At 36.8% G+C, this 19,266-nt stretch overlaps 1 pseudogene; it reads left to right on the plus strand.

Annotated features, from left to right (window-relative positions):
• The first annotated feature begins 9,142 nt into the window (after positions 1 to 9,142).
• LOC149212049 (small ribosomal subunit protein uS5y/uS5u/uS5v pseudogene) lies at positions 9,143 to 9,821 on the plus strand (annotated as a pseudogene).
• Positions 9,822 to 19,266: the final 9,445 nt, after the last annotated feature.

Below are 19,266 nucleotides of genomic sequence, written 5' to 3' on the forward strand. Positions count from 1 at the left end.
GGTGAAGAGGGAAAACCCATTGGAAGGAACCCCCCCTCCTCCAAACGAAAGATAATGCATACCATGTCAACTATACAATTTTTATGTAGAAGGATGGTGTTGTTGAACAACCCATGAATATTTGCTTGAATCTATATTATACCATCATATTATACCATCTTTTAGTTCTATAAAACCATTTGTATCTGGGAAGTTTCCTATTGGGAGGAAATTTATCAATGCCCCAATGTTTCTCTCTGAAAGGGAATTATACTCCTCCCTCATAGATTATTTCCAAGAAGGATTAACTTTAGCCTCTACTTAACTTATTTATTGTTCTCTGGGAGCTTCTTCTTGTTCATCTGCTAAAGATTCTTCCTTGTTTCTTGTGTTGCAAGTGCATGGGGTTTAGTAGACTAAAGAGTCCCCGTGAATATGAACATGTTTTTCTCTTGTATTAGAGACTCAATAAATTTATCTAATGATGGCATTTTTGAATTTTTACCCATAGATAATTTTTCAGTATGGAAACAAGACACAAAAACATAATAATGAGATCCTATTTTAGAAAGCACCAAAAGAATGAATCACTCTTTGTTTCTATATATGCCACAAGATTTTACCTGAGATATTAGTGTCTTGAATATAGAGAAGTAGTCATGTAGGGTATCAAAGTTAGTTGAATTCATTGTTAGATCATTCTCAAGTTGATGTCCCCTCAACCCATCTTTCTTTACAAATAATTTGTCCAATTTGGTCAACACTTTAATAGGTGTCTTACACTCATTAATATGAAAATACAAATCAAAGGATATTGACAAACAAAGAATCCCATAGGCTTCATCCATCATATTCAAGTATTTTGTTTTGTAAATTATTTAATTAGGCTCAATTTTAGTATCCACAGTAATCTTATAGAGCCCCTTGCTCTGCAACAACATGAGTATCTTAAGCTTCCACTCAAAATCGTTGAAAAGATTTAAGGAAACTGAGATTTGATTCATTCTCTTTGTGGGTTATTCTAACTTGTTAAATATACAATAAAAGATCTATATTATTCGCATACACTTACGCTTTGATACTATGTGAGATTTTAATCACAAACATAAAATCTAGATGTAAAAAAATACTAAAATAGTTACTAGCAAAAAATGACAAAAGAGAGAAACATTGCTAGAAAATTCACTAACCAAACAAAGAGAAAATTCAAATTACTCAAAGCAAATGAGCTAAATAATTGATGCTAAATTAATTATATATTATTCCTTAACATGAATACAATATATAGACTCTTCAAGATCCCAACAAATTTGAACTAGGTTGGGATTCTTTGTGTATGTACTCAGTGTCACTCAAAAGCACTTTCCCTAATTAGAAAATAAGTTGAGATTAGATCAGAATACCTTAAATTAGAAAAACATCCTAAAATGTAGTGAAATAGAACTAACTGGAGTTATAAATTATTTATAACTAATTAATAACTGTCATATGCAAAAATAACTAGTTAGACTCGAAAAATAGGATTAAAGTCAATGTAACAAGACGAGGCAAGAGAAAAGTGGTAGTTAACTACTACAAAGTAGGGAGGAAATGTATATTCACACTAGGTAGGCATATGCATGATTTAGTACAAGTTTATGGAGTGAAAGTATCCATGTAATCCTCAAGCCAATATCCATTGAGCTTCACATGTCATCCTAGGTGGCACCCTTACTAAAAAAGAGAATTTTCCAAATCATAGGAAATTTCTAGTAATGAATAAAACTTGGTCATATGTGCCCCTAATAATATATGGAAGAGGGTCAAATTATGGCCAAAGTGCAAGTCCTAATGAGCTCTTAATGAACTGTTGAGTGCAATGTACCCCAACACTTTGTTATTTGTGTCCCACTTAATACTATCTTCTAGAAGTAGGTCTAATAAGTTCGATAACCACATGGGTGCAATTATGCACTAAATTATTAACCATATCCCTTGGCTATGTAAAAACAATTTGGTGGTTGTTTGGTCCATTGAATGAGTGGATTTAAATCATCTAGACACCTAATTTTATCATCCATTATGGCTAGCTTTTATTGGCATGATCTAAGTGACTAGGATTTGCAAGCTTTCTCCAATAGAGTACATTTGTATTCTAGTATTACTCTAACTAATTTTGTGGATGGAGATAAGTAGCTATCCTTTGGAAATGATGGTATCACCTAAGACACATTATACGATATACCTATTTAGAGATCAAGAGATTTACTAACCATTAGATCCATGAACATAACACATCATACATTAGAAAAGATTTTAGAAAACAAAAGAAAATCATGTATCCTATTATCATTCATCCATGTAAAACATCGAATTTGAAGTGGACATCATATTATTATATCAATATATCAAAGCATATGAGGTCATGAAACAATGAGAATTCAATACATATCAAATACTCAAGAATGACTACAACTATATTCATTAATCCTTCTTATACTTATCAAATTAGGTTAGATTTTTACCATATATTTACATATTCTTGTGTGACTTGTCTAAACCACAACTATTAGGCTAAACTTTAATCTACTCATTACTATGTCAGATCATAGGGTATCATTTTCCTTGTTTGTAGTGCAACTCACTAAAACCTAAAAATAAGAGCACAGGTTGTGATTGCTCCCAACCATGTACATTCAATCATCCAAATTCGACTATAGTAGTTGGAGCAGAGATGCACCTCCTCATTATTTCTCTTTTATGCTTGTTTTTTTTTAAGTTTCCTAAAGTGATTTTGAATTCGTCAAAGGTGGTGAACTAAGTTTTCCAATGTTCCATCTAGGTTTTAGTTGAAGGTTCAATTCTTTCAACCTCCACCATTTTTTATTGCTTAGTCAACTAAAACTACAATGTGGTATATGCATTTTTTGTGAGATCCAAAATGTTTTATTAGATCTCAGTGATGAGAGGTAAGAGGCCTAAGATGGTTTCCTCAAGATACTTTTTCTCATCCTACATTTCAACTACTTCCTCTTTACCTCCTCCAATTAAATATTGAACTATTCCTGACTTCATTTTCTATGGTGGAAAACATTTTGGCTTGGATATTTGTGATTCATTGTTATAGGAACCCCACTAGTTAATATTAATCCCTTATGTTCTCTATATATGTTTTGAGGGTCCAAAAAATAGTTTGACTATTTGTAACATCTCACAAGTTCTCTCTTACTTCTTGCATTCACTCGCTTATATAATTTTGTTCCTTTAGATGTTCCTAGTTAGGGAACTATTCCACCTTAGGATCATTTCAAATTATTGAGTAGTTAGAAGGTGTAACCTTCACTTTAATGACTTTTTTCTACACTTGAAATATCTTATTTGAAGAAATTAGTAACTAGATAAAGAAATAGAAGATAGACCTAGGAATTTTGTTTCCATGGACATCGTTGGCCACTTGAATAGCCAAAAATCACCACTTAGTGCCTCTAAATGGCCCTAAAAGATTGGGAATAAAAAATTATAGAAAATTTTCCAAGAAGATAGAGAATTGGTTAGCCAGTGGACGAGGTGGGTGACAATTGATGTCCACCATTTGGTTGTTGTTTGATTCAACAAACTAGATAAATAATGTTTGAGTTGATGAGGTAAAGAGAAAACTTAAGGGACACCAAAAGAGAATAACAAGTTTATTTTTTTCTATTAAATGTCTTGTGTCACCAAGGGCATATACACAATTTTTCATATGGGGAATAAATAGTTGGGAAAAGGTCAAAAGTAAACCTTTGCAGATTCCAACTAGTAGAGTAGATTCACCTCAAGCAATAACTCGCATGCAATCTCACTAGGGTCAATCTCTTAGTTACCGTGAAGGGAAATTTGAACAACATATTGGACTTCTTCTTATACATAAGTTTTAGTCCATTGGAGGTATGGATGAGATGGATTTTATGAGGTTGAAAGCAACATGAATGATTTAGGAACCTTTCTAATGGTGAAACTTTATATTTGTAATTTTTCATCTCTTGGATATTCTTAGGATTAAAGACACATATTGAACCTACTCAACTCAATATGTGAGTGCACGGTTGTTTGAATTGACTACTCTAACAATTACCTCTTGAAGAAGAGAAACTCCAAGATGAAGGTTCAACTAAGATGCAAACAAAGATGCTAAATATTAATATGAATATGCCTAGTATGTTCATGAGTGCAGAGGAAGATGGAATTTATGTCATTATTTCATTTATCTCTTGTTTACATATTTAGTGTTGCAACATTTTGTGATGTAAAATCATTCTTTGTGCTGCATAATTTAGAAGTGTTGTAGCGGAAAGGGAGTTATAACTATGAGTTTTCTCCTTGAATTGTTATTCGAGTGGTGCATTCTAAGTCCTTTCTTTGGCATGTGCAAAGAAAAAATGTAAGACTAAGATGGATGCATCCCATATTTAGACTACTTACCTTAAAAACTAGAAAATACAATAGATGGCACCCATGTATCTTGGTAGATGGGAGTAGGTCCATAGGATGATGAATTACTCATTATTTGTGGTCAAATTAATGTTAGGCCTTGGAGTACACTATATTTATTATTAATCTAAGGTATCAGTTGTATGATCAGTGTTCACCTAGTATGTGATGACAATTCTTTAGATGAAGGGAGGAGAATGGACACTTTCTTGGGTGGACGTGGGTTGGATTGTTCTTGTGCGAGAAAATAAAATGTTGGTTGTAGGATAAATTTTTGGAGTGGAATCACAAGTTTGCATTAGGAACGAAAAAGACGACTCGGATATAGCAAATATTTTTTTGATGCTCAGTCCAAGGGAAGTAGGAGCTATCACTGTTGGAAAAGTTTTATTTTAGTAGAAGATTTGGTTGTGACAATAATATAGATTGGAAGAAGGTGGAAAATCTAAGGTGAAATTGTGAGAATACAACATACTCATGACCATGTCATAATATGAGTCACATTATATTTGTAATCAAGTCCATATGTCATGATTTGATGTAATGACCCATGAAATGTTTATGTTTCTACCTAGAATTTCCATGAGGTTGGTGTGTCACACTTGTATCTATGTAACATGAAAAGGGGATATAGTTGTATGACCTAAAGAGGTATGTATACCATTTTATCATGTGTCTTTGATAATAACTTTATCTAGTTTATTTTAGTAGGCTCTATTAGTGAGATCTTTAACACTTGGAGGAGCGGACTATGTGTTGGTTGGATACACTTGAGTGGACTATATTGGTTGTAGAATCTGAGAGGTGAAGTTTTACATTCAAGGGGATTTCATCAATAGTTCAATTCGAATATGATATGTTACAAAAATCATTACATTCTAAATTTTTTTAATTTGAAACTAATTCACTAGTATACTTCAAAAAATTCATTTATATGTTGTAAAATTTACTAAATTCATTTGTAATTCAGACTCCTCTTGAATAAATATGTAGGTTACCTTCGCTATCCTTGTTGATTGGCCCCTCTCTAAGCTCTGAGAAATATAAACGACAAGAATTAATGTGTTTTTTTTTTTGGACAAAGGATAACGCTTACTATTTTTTTTTTTATTTCCTCATGGCTCTCATCCTTGTAATACTTAAAGAAATTGATTTTTTACAGATAGTTCGGTTGAATCGAATGAATTTCTAGATATTGAAATTTTTGTTACCGGTTTGGCCAAATTTGGTAGCTATGATTTACAAAATACTTCATGGCACTACTAATTTAATTTCTCCCAATGAATATGATAAAAACACACCAAAATCTAAAGTTATGTTATGAAACAAGCTCACAAAAATATAGAAAAGATTGATCAATGCCTTAGAAATAAGCCTCTTCGAGGGGGCAACCTCCTTTACATTACACAAATGAAAAATTATTGGATGATACAAATGACAAGACCTCCTTTCTATATATAGGAGTCTAAGGGGTCATAATATAATCATAGCCGAAATAATAATAATAATGCAAGGGCACACTAATAACAATAGTGGGCTTCTATGGGGCACAATAATAACAATATGGGGACTACATGGGCACAACAATATAATAAGGGGGTTGTACTAATAACAATAAGGGATTACACTAGTAGTATAGGGACCTAACATGCCCCTCTCCTTCAAAAAGTGTTGTCCTCAACGCTTGAGTAGTTCTTGATGCTTCTGTATAAATTCTTGTCCTCCCATGTGGAATGTTTAGTGAGTAAGTTCTTCCACTTGATGAGATACTTTGAAATTGATCTATTTTGCAGCTGTTGATTTCTTGGTTCTGTGACTGTTTCAAGTTCCAATATGATTTTTCCTTCCTTGTCAAGTTCTCACAATACTGTTTGAACTAGGATCTTCTGCAACTTTTGAATGAGTTCCCACTCCTTTGGGCATATAGATATTTGTAAGGCCTCATGTTTGGAGGAACACTTCCTGGAATCAAATGAATAGCATGATCATGATCACGAATATGTGGGAGGCCTTTGGGAGTCTCAAATACCTTGGAACTGATTGTCCAAAACATTTTGGAGATCTGGAGAAATACATGATTTCGATGTGGGATCCTCTAGTGAACATAATTGTGCAATTACGCCTCATTTTTCTTTATTTAGAAGCTTTGTCATGCTGTTAGAGTTGATTATCTTTCCTGGTTTCCCTTCGATACCCCCCAATTCAACATCCTTTCCGTCCCAAAAATTTTTCGAGAAAAGTTCTTGAAAATTAAAAGCTATCGTACCCAAAGATTGTAGCCATTGGACTCCTAGTAAAACATCAGCACTGCCCATTGGAATGGAAAGCATTGGGTTGTTCAATACATATTCTCCCATGGATAGCTTGATATTATGGCACTTTCCAGAGCAATTTATGGTTCCTCCACTTGCAACTATCACTTGAAACTCTGGTGCTGGACATAGGAAGCAATTCAATTCCTGGGCTATCTTATAATGAATAAAATTATGGGTACTGCCTGAATCAATCAACACTATTACCTTTTTCTTCTTGATATGTCCTTATATCTTGATAGTTTAAGGAGTGGTAATTTATTCCAATGCGTTACAAAATATGGTCGGATTCATTTCTTGATGCTTGATGTGATTTTTCACTTCTTGAACATTTTTCTTCTTGATATGTCCTTCTATATTGATAGTTTGAGGAGTGGTAATTCCGACCAATGCTTTACAAGATATGGTCAGATTCATTTCTTCTTTCTTGATGTGATCTTTCATTTCTTGAACCTTTTTCTTCTTGATATGTCCTTCTATCTTGAGAGTTTGAGGAGTGGTAATCCTTTCCAATGCTTTACAAGATATGGTAGGATTCATTTCTTCTTTCTCTGCGGTGGGTTCCTAGTGTATATCCTCTTCTTTTGATGTTTCTTGATCCTTTTCTTCCTCCTCTTCATAATCTATGTAAAATAATATCTTCTTAGCACACTTATGACCTTTAGTGTATTTTCTATCACAATTGTAACAAAGCCCTTTTTCTCTTTTTTCTTCCAATTGTTGTGGTGTAAACCTTGTAGGTTGTGGAAGGCTAGGTGAAAAAACACTTCCATAATTATAGTCATGAGTGATGGGATTCCTTGTTTCCATAATTTTGCTTTCAATTTTTCTTGCCAACCTGAATGCCTTCTCCAGTGAATCAGGTTCCCAAAGACGAACCTCGTGTTGAATGTTATCCTTTAAAGCCCCTATGAAGACATCAACCATTTTCTTCTCTAGAATATCATTTACCCTTATATTTAATTTTTGGAAGTCCTTAATGTGCTTTGCCATTGAACCTTTTTGTTTGAGATTTATCAATTGGCTAAAGATGGTGTTTCTCTTTGTATCCTCATAATGTGCTATCATTTCCTCCGTGAAAATTGACCACGTGACAAGTGGTTTACAAGAACAAAGCCCTTTATACCATAAAAATTGATTCAGTTTTAAATAATTAGATGCAATATGTACCTTTTGTAACAGTGGTACACCATGTAGATCAAAATATTTCTCCATCTATAGTATCCAATTTACCGGATCCTTGCCATCAAACTTCCCCATCTTGTTTTTTCTTGATTTTAGGAGCTCGATCTTGAAACAACTATAACTCTGTACTTTCATATCTTTAAGTTCTGAAATTACGACCTGTGGCAACCCTTTGCTTCCTCTTTCCAATTCCACCTGTTTGATCGAAATTGGATTCTCCAACAAATATTTATGCACAATCTCCCAAGATAACCAGATTATATACCTTTTTCAGAAGAGCAAACTTGTACAAAGTGCCACGCATCATTGTTTCGACCTATGGACCTGAAATTGATACACAAAAATGTACAGGATGTCCTCTTTTTGAAACTTCTTATGAAACTGCAATTTGATGCTCCGGCAAAACGTTATGATGATTTTCCCAAGGTCACCTATTTGGGATGTAATTCGGGAGCCTACAGAAACCCTAAATGTATTGGATTGTATCTCAGCAATTATAGCAAAACAAGATTTGAAATTCGTGCCCGAGCTTCAACACATTTTCGGCTCAAATGGGTTTTAGTTTCCCAATCTAAAACTTTGTAGAAAAATAATTATAATAAAAATTACATGATGACCTATTTGAGATGGAATTATGGAGCTTGCAGAAAACCCTAACTTCCTCCGAACATATCTCTGAAAATATAGCGAGACAAGATCTAAGATTTAGACGTAAGCTTCAGTGCAATTTCATCTCAAATGGTTTTTTTTTAGCTTTTGAAATGTCGCAGAAAAATGGTTATAGAAAAAATGCCACGATGACCTATTTGGAGCAGCGAAAACCCTAGAATCCAAAGCTTTGATACGAAATGTTAGGAATCCAACTCACAAAAAGATAGAAAAGATAGATCAACACCTTAGAAATAAGCCTCTTCAAGGGGGAAACCTCCTTTACATTACGCAAATGAACAATTCTTGGATTATACAAATGACAAGACCCCCTTTCTATATATAGGAGTCTAAGGGGTCATAATATAATTAGAGCTGACATAACAATAATAATGTAAGGGCACAATAATAACAATAGTGGGCTTCTATGGGGCAAAATAATAACAATATGGGGACTACATGGGCACAACAATATAATAAGGGGTTTGTACTAACAACAATAAGGGATTACAATGAACACAACAAGGAGATTTTTTGGTTTTGCTCTGGTTCTAAACCCTAGCGAAGTAATGGCAGAAAGAGGAGAGGGATTCGGGCGCGGGTTTGGTCGAGGCTGAGGCGACAGAGGCTGCGGGGATAGTCACGGTGGACGCCGAGGACCCCGAAGAGATGAAAAAGAAAATTGGGTACCCGTGACAAAGCTCGACTACCTGGTAAAAGAATGAAAAATCCATTCCCTCGAGCAAATCTATCTCTTCTCGTTGGTCGTTGAGGAGCACCATATCACGGAGACCATGTTGGGTCCCCAACTGAAGGATGAGGTCAGGAAGATCATATCTGGATAAAAGCAGACGAGGGTTGGGTAAAGGACTCGATTCAAGGCCTTCGTTGTCGTGGGTGACATCAATGGCCACATCGGGCTTGGCATTAAGTTCAGCAAAGAGGTGGCCGCGGCCATCTGCGGAGCAATTATTTTGGCCAAGCTTTTGGTTATTCCTGTGAGGAGGGGTTATTGGGGTAACAAGATAGGGAAACCCCACACTGTACCTGTCAAGGTCACTAATAAATGTGGCCCCAGAATAGTCAGAATGGTGCCCACCCCCAGAGGTGCCGGGATCGTGCCTGCTCACGTGCCTAAGAAGGTTTCGTAGTTCGCTGGAATTGAAGATGTGTTCACCTCCTCGTGAGGGTCGAAGAAAACTTGGAAATTTTGTTAAGGCCGTCAAGATGCTGGAGGAGTACCCATAAACTACAGTGCTTTATGGAGACATTGAAGCTGCATGGTCCTGCATGACCCAGAGGACCACAGAACCCCCTTCCTTAGTAACTTATAATCGCTTTCAAATTTTTATTAAAATCCCTTCGGGGAAGTCTTCCTTTATTTGGGTCCTTGCAACAGACTGTGTTATAAGCCTGAAGAATATCATCGCCCACCAAATTGGCTACCCGATTGGACTACAACATCTGCTATATGGGGGCAGAACCCTACAGGATCCCAAATCCATTATGGACTACAACATTATGTTAGAATCTACTATAACACTCAACCTGAGGCTGTGAGGTGGTGCAACAACTTTCAGTTCAACAAAACAAAAGAAAGGAGGCAGTGGGATGAGCACAAAAACAAAAAACAACATAGATCCACAACAAAAGCACAAAAATGGAGGAATATCCTACAAGAACATCATACTAGGGGGAAAAACTCCTACAATGGTCCCAAAGCAAGCTGGAACAGAACCCAGTCCATACATTGTGGAGCAGCTAAATTATATACCAGAACTAAGTATAGATATACCAGAAACCGATGAGGCATGTAATCATTTTGAATCACACGCTATCATTTGTCGATTCAACTGTTTATGGCTAGAACCTTTTGAAGTTTTCCATTGGATATTCACAAACTGGACTCCACACTGTGAGATCCACCTCTGTTCCAAGGGTTTTTCATTGTCAAATTCCATTCAACAGAGATAAGAGACATTGTGCTACAGGAGGGACCATGGTTTTTGGGATCTATGGGCCTTTTAATCACACCATAGTTTCTAGAATTTGATGCCAATACTATGGTTGTTTCCAGGATGCCAGTTTGGGTCCTTCTGCACAACCTTCCATTGCACTTCTGGGACCATCAGGTCCTTGTTGATATAGGAAACACCATTGGCAAATATATTAAAATGGACACACAAAGAGTGGAGGAAAGAATTTTTACATTCACGCGCATCTGTGTGGAAGTAGATCTTAGTAAAGGCTTACCAGACCACATTCAGTTGAAGCATAAACAACAAAGCTAGACACAGACACTAGACTATGAAAACACAATGTTTAGGTGTAGAATATGCTGGCAAACCGGACATCTACAAAATACATGTCTTGAAGACAAAAAAGACATCCGTAGAAAGAATAAAACAGGGAAACAACACAAGGTTTGGCAATTTCCCCCACTAGATCTTGAAGAGGAGGAGGAGTTTGATGTGGAAGAGCCCATACCAACTGAGAACAATCAAACAGACGAAGAAGTAGAAATCCAGGAGACATCTCTATAAGGACCTATGGAATCACAACAGGAAACGATGCCAGATACAATGGCAAACAGTGGAACCAAAAGACTACACAGATCAGACACCTCTGATTATGACAAGGAAAATCCTCGACTAGGTGCTGAAAATCCACTTCAACTTGTAGCCACGTTGTCGTCTGAAGGGGAGTGGCACAAGGTCGAGAAGAAAAAGGGGGGGGACATGATTTTCTCCCATATGTACATTAAACTTTTTTTATAAGACCCCTAATCTGAGGTCATTTGACTTGCAAATGAAATGTGACTTAGCATATACAACATGTAATTTTTTTTCATTAATAAAATTACGACTTTTCTTACGGGAAAAAAAAACAATAACGGATTACACTAGTAGTATAGGGACCTAACAAGTTATATGAAATCAAGCTTCGAGGAAAAATCTCAAGCTTATATGGGGAAATCATATATGTGTCTCGATCTAATACTTATTGATTGATGTGATTATTCAATATTTGAGTTAGTATGTTGCTCGTTGGTGGCTCACTGACTTGTTAATGTTGTTGTGGCTTCTGCCTAATCACGATTGTGCTTGCAATCTTTGTTTCGTCTCTCAATCGATGAATGTGAATAAATCAATACTTTTAGATTAAAAATTAGTCAGTGATGTACAAATTGAAATTTATGAAGTATGCATATCAAGAACCCACATTTCTTCACTAAGGCTCATTCTCTATGTGAAGAATCCACATACTATTTGTATAGTTTTAAAACCTGAGACATGTATTTTGGGGAGTGAAGTTTGATTATTTGGAGTGTAGTCTTGAGTCTCATTGCCCATGGCTTTGGAATTTTCTTTAAGTATTTTTGGTGCCCTTTGGTTAAGGGTAAACCCTGCAGGGTGGAAATGAGTTTTTGTTTACATTTTTAGTATCATGAAAAGGATCTTATTTCTTTCATCACAATGATGAGTTAGGTTTGAGATTGTGTTTCGACTTAGAATGTAGTTGCATGGGTCATGTAACAAGTTTTCATCTGTGCTTGAGAGATGCATTGTTAATCATTTTCTTGGCACATCTATTGTCACATTTTAGCTTTATCTATCTTTTCACTATTAACTAGAGCACCTAAGGAATATTGCTAGCGGTAGTACTAGTCCAAGCACAACACAAATTGCTAACCATTAATTTTCAAAGCATACTCATGTATCATCTTATCTCTTAGCATAATGCTTCATGGTGGAAAATATCTAGCTTCACTTTTTGACTAATTGCTAACATTATGCATCTAGGCAGAAAATTCGTTTAGAGCCTCCAATGAACCGAGACAAATATTTTTATTACCTTCTAGAAAAATTACATGGAGAACTTAAAACTTTATCTATCTCATTCCATTTCATTTAATGGATAACATACAAAAACATAATGATAAAAGGTGATTCGTGAATGTAGTGGAGAGTGATAAAAGGAGCATCAAAGTTTTTAGTAGTTATGGGTGAATATTTCCCTTTTGATTCGTTAATGTGGACTTTTGTATGGTTGATATTGTTTCGAGGATATCACATTTTGATTAGGGGAAGAAAAAATGTTTTTCTTTTGATTTCGTTTTTTTTTTTCTTTTTCCTTTAAGACCCATAAAATGTATATAGCGATTTTGAAACATATAATAAGTGTGGATAAGAATAACCTTGTGCCTACATAAGAGAGGATTAACTCAAAATAACAATACAATAAAATTCATCATCACAATAATATGGTGTAATTCTTATATCACGTTGAATCTTACAAGCATAGTAAGAAGTGAATAATTGTGTTGATCTATACCGTTAGATCTTAGTAATAGTCAAAATGTGTCTTAGGTGTTTACTTTTTTGTGTCGGATATTATGAACCTAGAGGCTTGACATGGACATCCATATGATTATGTAATATATATAATTGGTCAACTTAAAATGAGGAAGTAAAGAATGCATTAATTATTCAATCAAATTGAGAAATTATATGTTAGGATATTCCGACACATAGGAAATAGTTAAGTACAACTTGGTCTAGTGTAGAGTTAGGTATAGAGTTAGATAAAGTGTGTTTCTTTACCGTTGTACATTTTGTAACTTACAATCCGACGGTCACGATATGTAGTGATCCGATGGTTCATTCTCTCCTCGGTATTACCGACACTTGATCCGTGGCTTGACACCCGTTTGGTCCATGAATTCTATTTAAAGCGCATGGAGGGTCATTTGTAGGGTAATCCGTGCATGAGAGAAACATATGTAAATTTTCATTCTTTTATTAATAAATTGCCTGAAGTGGCCGCGTTGGCTCAGGCCGTGGACTGTTTCCCTCTTTGAGGGTTTTAACCACGTCAAAATACTGGTGTATTGATCTGCGATCTGGTTGTGAGCGGTGTCCTTTTGGTGTTCTGTCTGAGGAACTTACCCTGTAAATTCCTACATGGTATCAGAGCTATTTGAGGGCCGCGTCTGTTAGTGATCCAAATCTGAAGCCGGTAGAACTGCATCCGACTGCCATTTCCTAGATCTGTTGTTTTTGACTGCTTTCGGGCCGAGAGGACTGCTCTGTTGTGTTGGGAGCATCTGTTCCAGTGAGGAACCCCTTTCGTTTCACGCGAAAAGGTTTCCGGTAGCCCTAGTTGCGTCATTTTTAAGATCTGGAGGTATACAGTGTTTATTTGCAGTTTACTGTTATTTTCTCTCTGTTTATTTCGGTTTCGGTTTATTTAGCCTTTTTATTACCGGATCTATACCTTTCATTTCTGCGTATGCTCTTTGCCCTACGACTCTGTGTGATCTGGGCAAATCAGAAACAGAAAGGAAGGATTTTTCTCATGTGTATGCTCTTTTCCCTGCGCCTTAGGGTGATCTCGGAAAATCCAAAGCTAACTTTGAGCTGCAAGGTTCATTTTTGAAAATATTTAGTTTTTCGGCTAAAGCTAACTTCGAGCCGTAAGGTTCGTTTTCTTTGCATGTCCGTGTTGGGTTTTGTGTTTTTTGCTTTGTAGGGAAAAAGAGCCTTCTCAAAGCAAGCACGCAACCCAAAGCATCAACCCTCTCTCTCTCTCTCTATTCTAAGAGAGTAGAGGTCTTGGGTTCAAGTCTCCATTTTTTTGGGGGCGGATTTTTTCATTTCCGCACATTCCCGCACTTCGTCGGCAACTTCAACAACGTTTTTTCAAAAGGCCATAACTTCTTCATCCGGAAGTCGTTTTCAGAGCCGTTTTTTTTAAACCAGCCTAATTTTTCGAAATCTATCCATTGGAACACTTATTTTCAACATCTTTAGCTTCAGTTTTCATTGAAATGGAAAGTCAATACCAAGTTACCCTTGACAGCACCAACTACTTCCAATGGTTGGCTTACATTGAGGATTTACTTAGAAGTAAAGGTCTCTACAGAATAGCCTCAGGCCAAGAAAAGAAACAGAAGGATGAAGATAAGGCTGCTAAATGGGAAAATAGGCAATATCAAGCACGTGGATTGATAGGGATGTCTATTTCTCCAGATCTTAGATTCCATATTGCAGAAATTGATACTCCTGATGAAGCAATGAAACAAATCAATAAAGTTTTTGGGATTAAAAATGAAATTAGAGCCCATCAACTTGAAAATGAGTTGCTTACATTAGACCCTAATAATTTTTCTTGCATTGAAGATTTCTTGTCCAAGTTCAAGACCCTTAGTTATCTTTTGGAAGGTGTTAAAGTTAGGAAAGAAGATAGTAACCTTATCTATTCCATTCTTACAAAGTTGGGATCAACCTACTCTGTGTTTGTTTCCACCTTCCATTCCACAAGAGAAGCCTTCATTTCTCAAGGAACAGACTACAAGCCCCCTTCCTTTGACTCTTTTTGTGATTCTTTAATAAGAGAACAAGAAAAAATCTTACACCTTGGTCTTCTTAATCTTGGAAACTCTTCCAAGAAAGCGTTAGCCGCCCAGCAGCAACCAAATTCAAAGAATCCTAAGAAGTCATATCCTAAAAAGAATGGTCCTAAACCAAACAAGGGTCCTAAGCAATTTCAGCCCCAAAATGAAAAATCATTCCAACAAAATGATAAGACAAATAAAAGCAAAGGGAAGAAGACTGATAGACATTGCAATTTTTGTAATCGAGATGGGCACTTAGAATCAAAATGCTTTAAGAAGATGGAAGCCTTGGAAGCAGCAATGAAGAAGCATAACATCTATTTGGGGCAATCTTCAACTTCAACTTCATCTTCAGGAATGGCACTTTCTGCATGTGGTTGTCAAGCATCTCGGTCTGGCTATGCATTAAATGTATCTTCTTCTTCTCATTCTCATGAGTGGCTCATTGATTCTGGAGCTTCTTATCACATGGCCAAAAACAAAGCCATGTTTTCTTCTTTAAATGATTGTAACACCAAAAATATATATGTTGGTGATGATAGATCTCTTAATGTTGTAGGGACTAGAACTGTTCATCTAGACAATGGTCAGTTTAATGATGTATTATGTGTTCCAACCTTATCCTGCAACCTTCTATCTGTATATCAGATAACTCATTCAGGTGAAGGTAAAATCGTTGAATTTTCACCTCATGATGTTGTAATCAAGGACTTAAGAGATCCTAAACAGATTTTGGCTACTGGCATTGCTGATGATTCTACAAGGTTGTATAAGTTTCACAACTTTGGGTCATCAAATCTTCCCTCAGTATTTGTTGCTCATAACGATGAAGTGAGCAAACTTTGGCATGAGCGATTTGGTCACTTAAACTATCGCTCCCTTCAGCATCTATGTAAAGAAAATATGGTGACAAGTCTTCCTATGGTATCTTGCAGAGATGGTGTTTGTTCCGGATGTGTACTCGGAAAACATCATCGGGACAGTTTTGAAAAACGTGCCTCTTGGCATGCCTCAGCCCCTTTACAGCTTGTGCATAGTGATTTATGTGCTCCACTTCCAGTTGTGTCATTCTCTGGCTGCAAGTATTTCTTAACTTTTATTGATGATTTCTCCAGACGCACTTGGGTATACTTCTTAAAACTCAAGAGTGAAGTATTTAACACTTTTTTGGCCTTCAAGGCCTTTGTTGAAAAACAATCTGGACATCAAATTCTTAAGTTAAGATCTGATAATGGCAGAGAATATGTTAAAAACACATTCATCAACTATTGCACTGAGAATGGAATTCAAATGCAACATACTGTTCCATATACTCCACAACAATATGGTGTAGCTAAAAGGAAGAATCGCACCTTAAAGGAAATGGCTAATTGTATGCTACAATCTAAAGGACTTGGTCTTAGTTTTTGGTCAGAAGCAATTAACTGTGCAAATTACATAATAAATCGCACTCCTACTAAGGCTTTAAAGAATATCACTCCAGAAGAAGCATGGAGCTCAATCAAACCAGATGTAAGTCACTTTCGTGTTTTTGGAAGTGAAGCGTGGGCCCATATTCCAGATGAAAAGCATAAAGCTTTAGAACCTAAGAGTGAAAAATGTACTTTTGTTGGATATTCTGAAGATGTCAAAGGCTATAGACTTATTCCATTTAAGTCCAAAAATGTTATCATTAGAAGAGATGTAAAATTTGATGAAAATATATCGGCCTGCGAGCCTAGTCCGGCGGATGTGCCACCTCTCCCTATCTCTTCTACCTTTGAAAACATTTCTTCTTCAGATGATGAAAGTGAGGATGACAATCCTCCCCCACCATCTCAGGATCCTCCTTCAGCTCATGAGCTTCCAAAATGGGTTCGTGCTACTCGAGATGCAGCAGGTGATCTTGCCGGTGATCCTACAGATCAGCGACGCACACGTTCTCAGTTCGAGAGAGCCTCTTCTTTACTGGCTCAAGCTCCAGCAAATTATGATCCTGACACCTTTGCAGAAGCTTCAGGCCATCCAGATTGGGAAGCAGCTCTGAATGAAGAATATCATTCATTATTGGCAAATGATACATGGGATCTTGTTCCTCTACCAAAGGGACGAAAACTTGTTAGATGAAAATGGGTTTACAGAACCAAGTATGGACCAGATGGGAAAGTTGATAAACATAAAGCTCGTCTTGTTGCTAAAGGTTTTTCACAGGTTGAAGGCATTGACTACACTGAAACCTTCTCCCCTGTTGCCAAAATGAACTCTATCTGCCTTGTTCTTTCCCTTGCTGCCTCTTTCAAATGGGAAGTCCATCAGATGGATGTTAAATCTGCCTTCTTGCATGGGGACTTGCATGAAGAAATCTATATGGAACAACCCATTGGCTTCATACAAACAGACTCCAGCCTTGTATGTCGACTTAAGAAATCCCTTTATGGTCCCAAGCAAGCTCCTCGGGCTTGGTATGCCAAAATGGATAGCTTTCTTTTAGAATCTGGCTTTTCTAGGTGTCATTCTGACAATACTATCTACACCAAGAAAGTGGGCAACTCTCTTATCATCCTTGTTCTTTATGTTGATGATCTTATCCTTACTGGTAGTGATCCCAACCTTATAAACCATGTGAAGTCTAGCCTTAAAAGGAAATTTGAAATGACAAACTTAGGACACTTACACTATTTTCTCGGTCTTCAAGTCTTGCAATCCAAGGAGGGTATTTCTCTTTCCCAGTCCAAGTATGCCTGTGATATTCTACGCCATTTTCACATGGAAGACTGTAAGCCAGCCCCTTCTCCCTTTCAGTCTGGAGTCAAACTTTTAGTCACTTGTACTTCTCCTGAAGTTGATGCTACCTTATACCGTCAACTTGTAGGAAAACTTTTGTATCTAACCCATACTCGTCCTGACCTTTCCTTTATTGTTGGCCTTGTTGCTCGGTTCATGCAAAACCCCCGTGAAAGTCATTGGAAAGCAGCTAAAAGAATACTTCGTTATGTTCGAGGTACAGTTCAGTTTGGGATTCATTACAGTGCCGAAGCATCTCCTCTATTGGTTGGTTTCACTGATTCCAATTGTGCTGGTGACCCTGATGATCGGAAGTCTACTGCCGGTTATGTGTTCACTCTTGGTTCAGGACCTATTACATGGGCTTGCAAGAAACAAGGTGCCATTTCTCTTTCATCAGCAGAAGCAGAGTATTGTGGTGCCGTAGAAGCTAGTAAGGAAGCCTTGTGGCTTCGTCAGATCCTGTCAGAATTTGGCTTTGAGCAGCAGCATCCGACTACACTTTGGTGTGATAATCAAAGTGCCATTCAGCTATGCAAAGATCCAGTCCAACATCAGCGCAGCAAACACATTGAACTGCACATGCACTTCATTAGAAAGCTCATTCACGACCATGTTCTTGAAGTGCAATATTGTTCAACAGATGATCAAGTTGCAGACATCTTCACAAAGGCTCTCACAGAGGCGAAGTTCACTAAACTTCGATTTATGGTTGGAGTTCAGGAAGTTGTCACTAAGGGGGGATAGGCTCTAGTGCCTCCTTCCTTCTCCTATTGTGTCATATTTGTAAATCCTTCAATCCTATCCCAAGTTGTTCTTAAGGGGGGATGTTAGGATATTCCGACACATAGGAAATAGTTAAGTACAACTTGGTCTAGTGTAGAGTTAGGTATAGAGTTAGGTAAAGTGTGTTTCTTTACCGTTGTACATTTTGTAACTTACAATCCGACGGTCACGATATGTAGTGATCCGACGGTTCATTCTCTCCTCGGTATTACCGACACTTGATCCGTGGCTTGACACCCGATTGGTCCATGAATTCTATTTAAAGCGCATGGAGGGTCATTTGTAGGGTAATCCGTGCATGAGAGAAACATATGTAAATTTTCATTCTTTTATTAATAAATTGCCTGAAGTGGCTGCGTTGGCTTAGGTCGTGGACTGTTTCCCTCTTTGAGGGTTTTAACCACGTCAAAATACTGGTGTATTGATCTGCGATCTGGTTGTGAGCAGTGTCCTTTTGGTGTTCTGTCTGAGGAACTTACCCTGTAAATTCCTACATTATATAAATCAAATTTAGAGAATAATGCCCCATGTTGCAAAGACAACATACCAATGGAACCAATGCTTCTAGATGTTGGAAATCTCCTAGAGGAATATGAGGAAGGTTTAGAAGAATATTTTTCAAGTGTAAAGCTAAGGGCATCACCCTTACAAGCATGGGGACCTTGAACGTTAGTAAAAGACTTGCATTGTTTAAGGAGTAGAGATGATAGTTGGTTTTATTGTTGGAGAAAAAAGTCCATTGACTCT

The sequence above is a fragment of the Pinus tabuliformis genome, chromosome 1_1 (genome assembly GCF_031772625.1).
Source record: "Pinus tabuliformis cultivar Carrire ecotype Pingquan chromosome 1_1, CPIR1, whole genome shotgun sequence".
NCBI lineage: Eukaryota > Viridiplantae > Streptophyta > Pinopsida > Pinales > Pinaceae > Pinus > Pinus tabuliformis.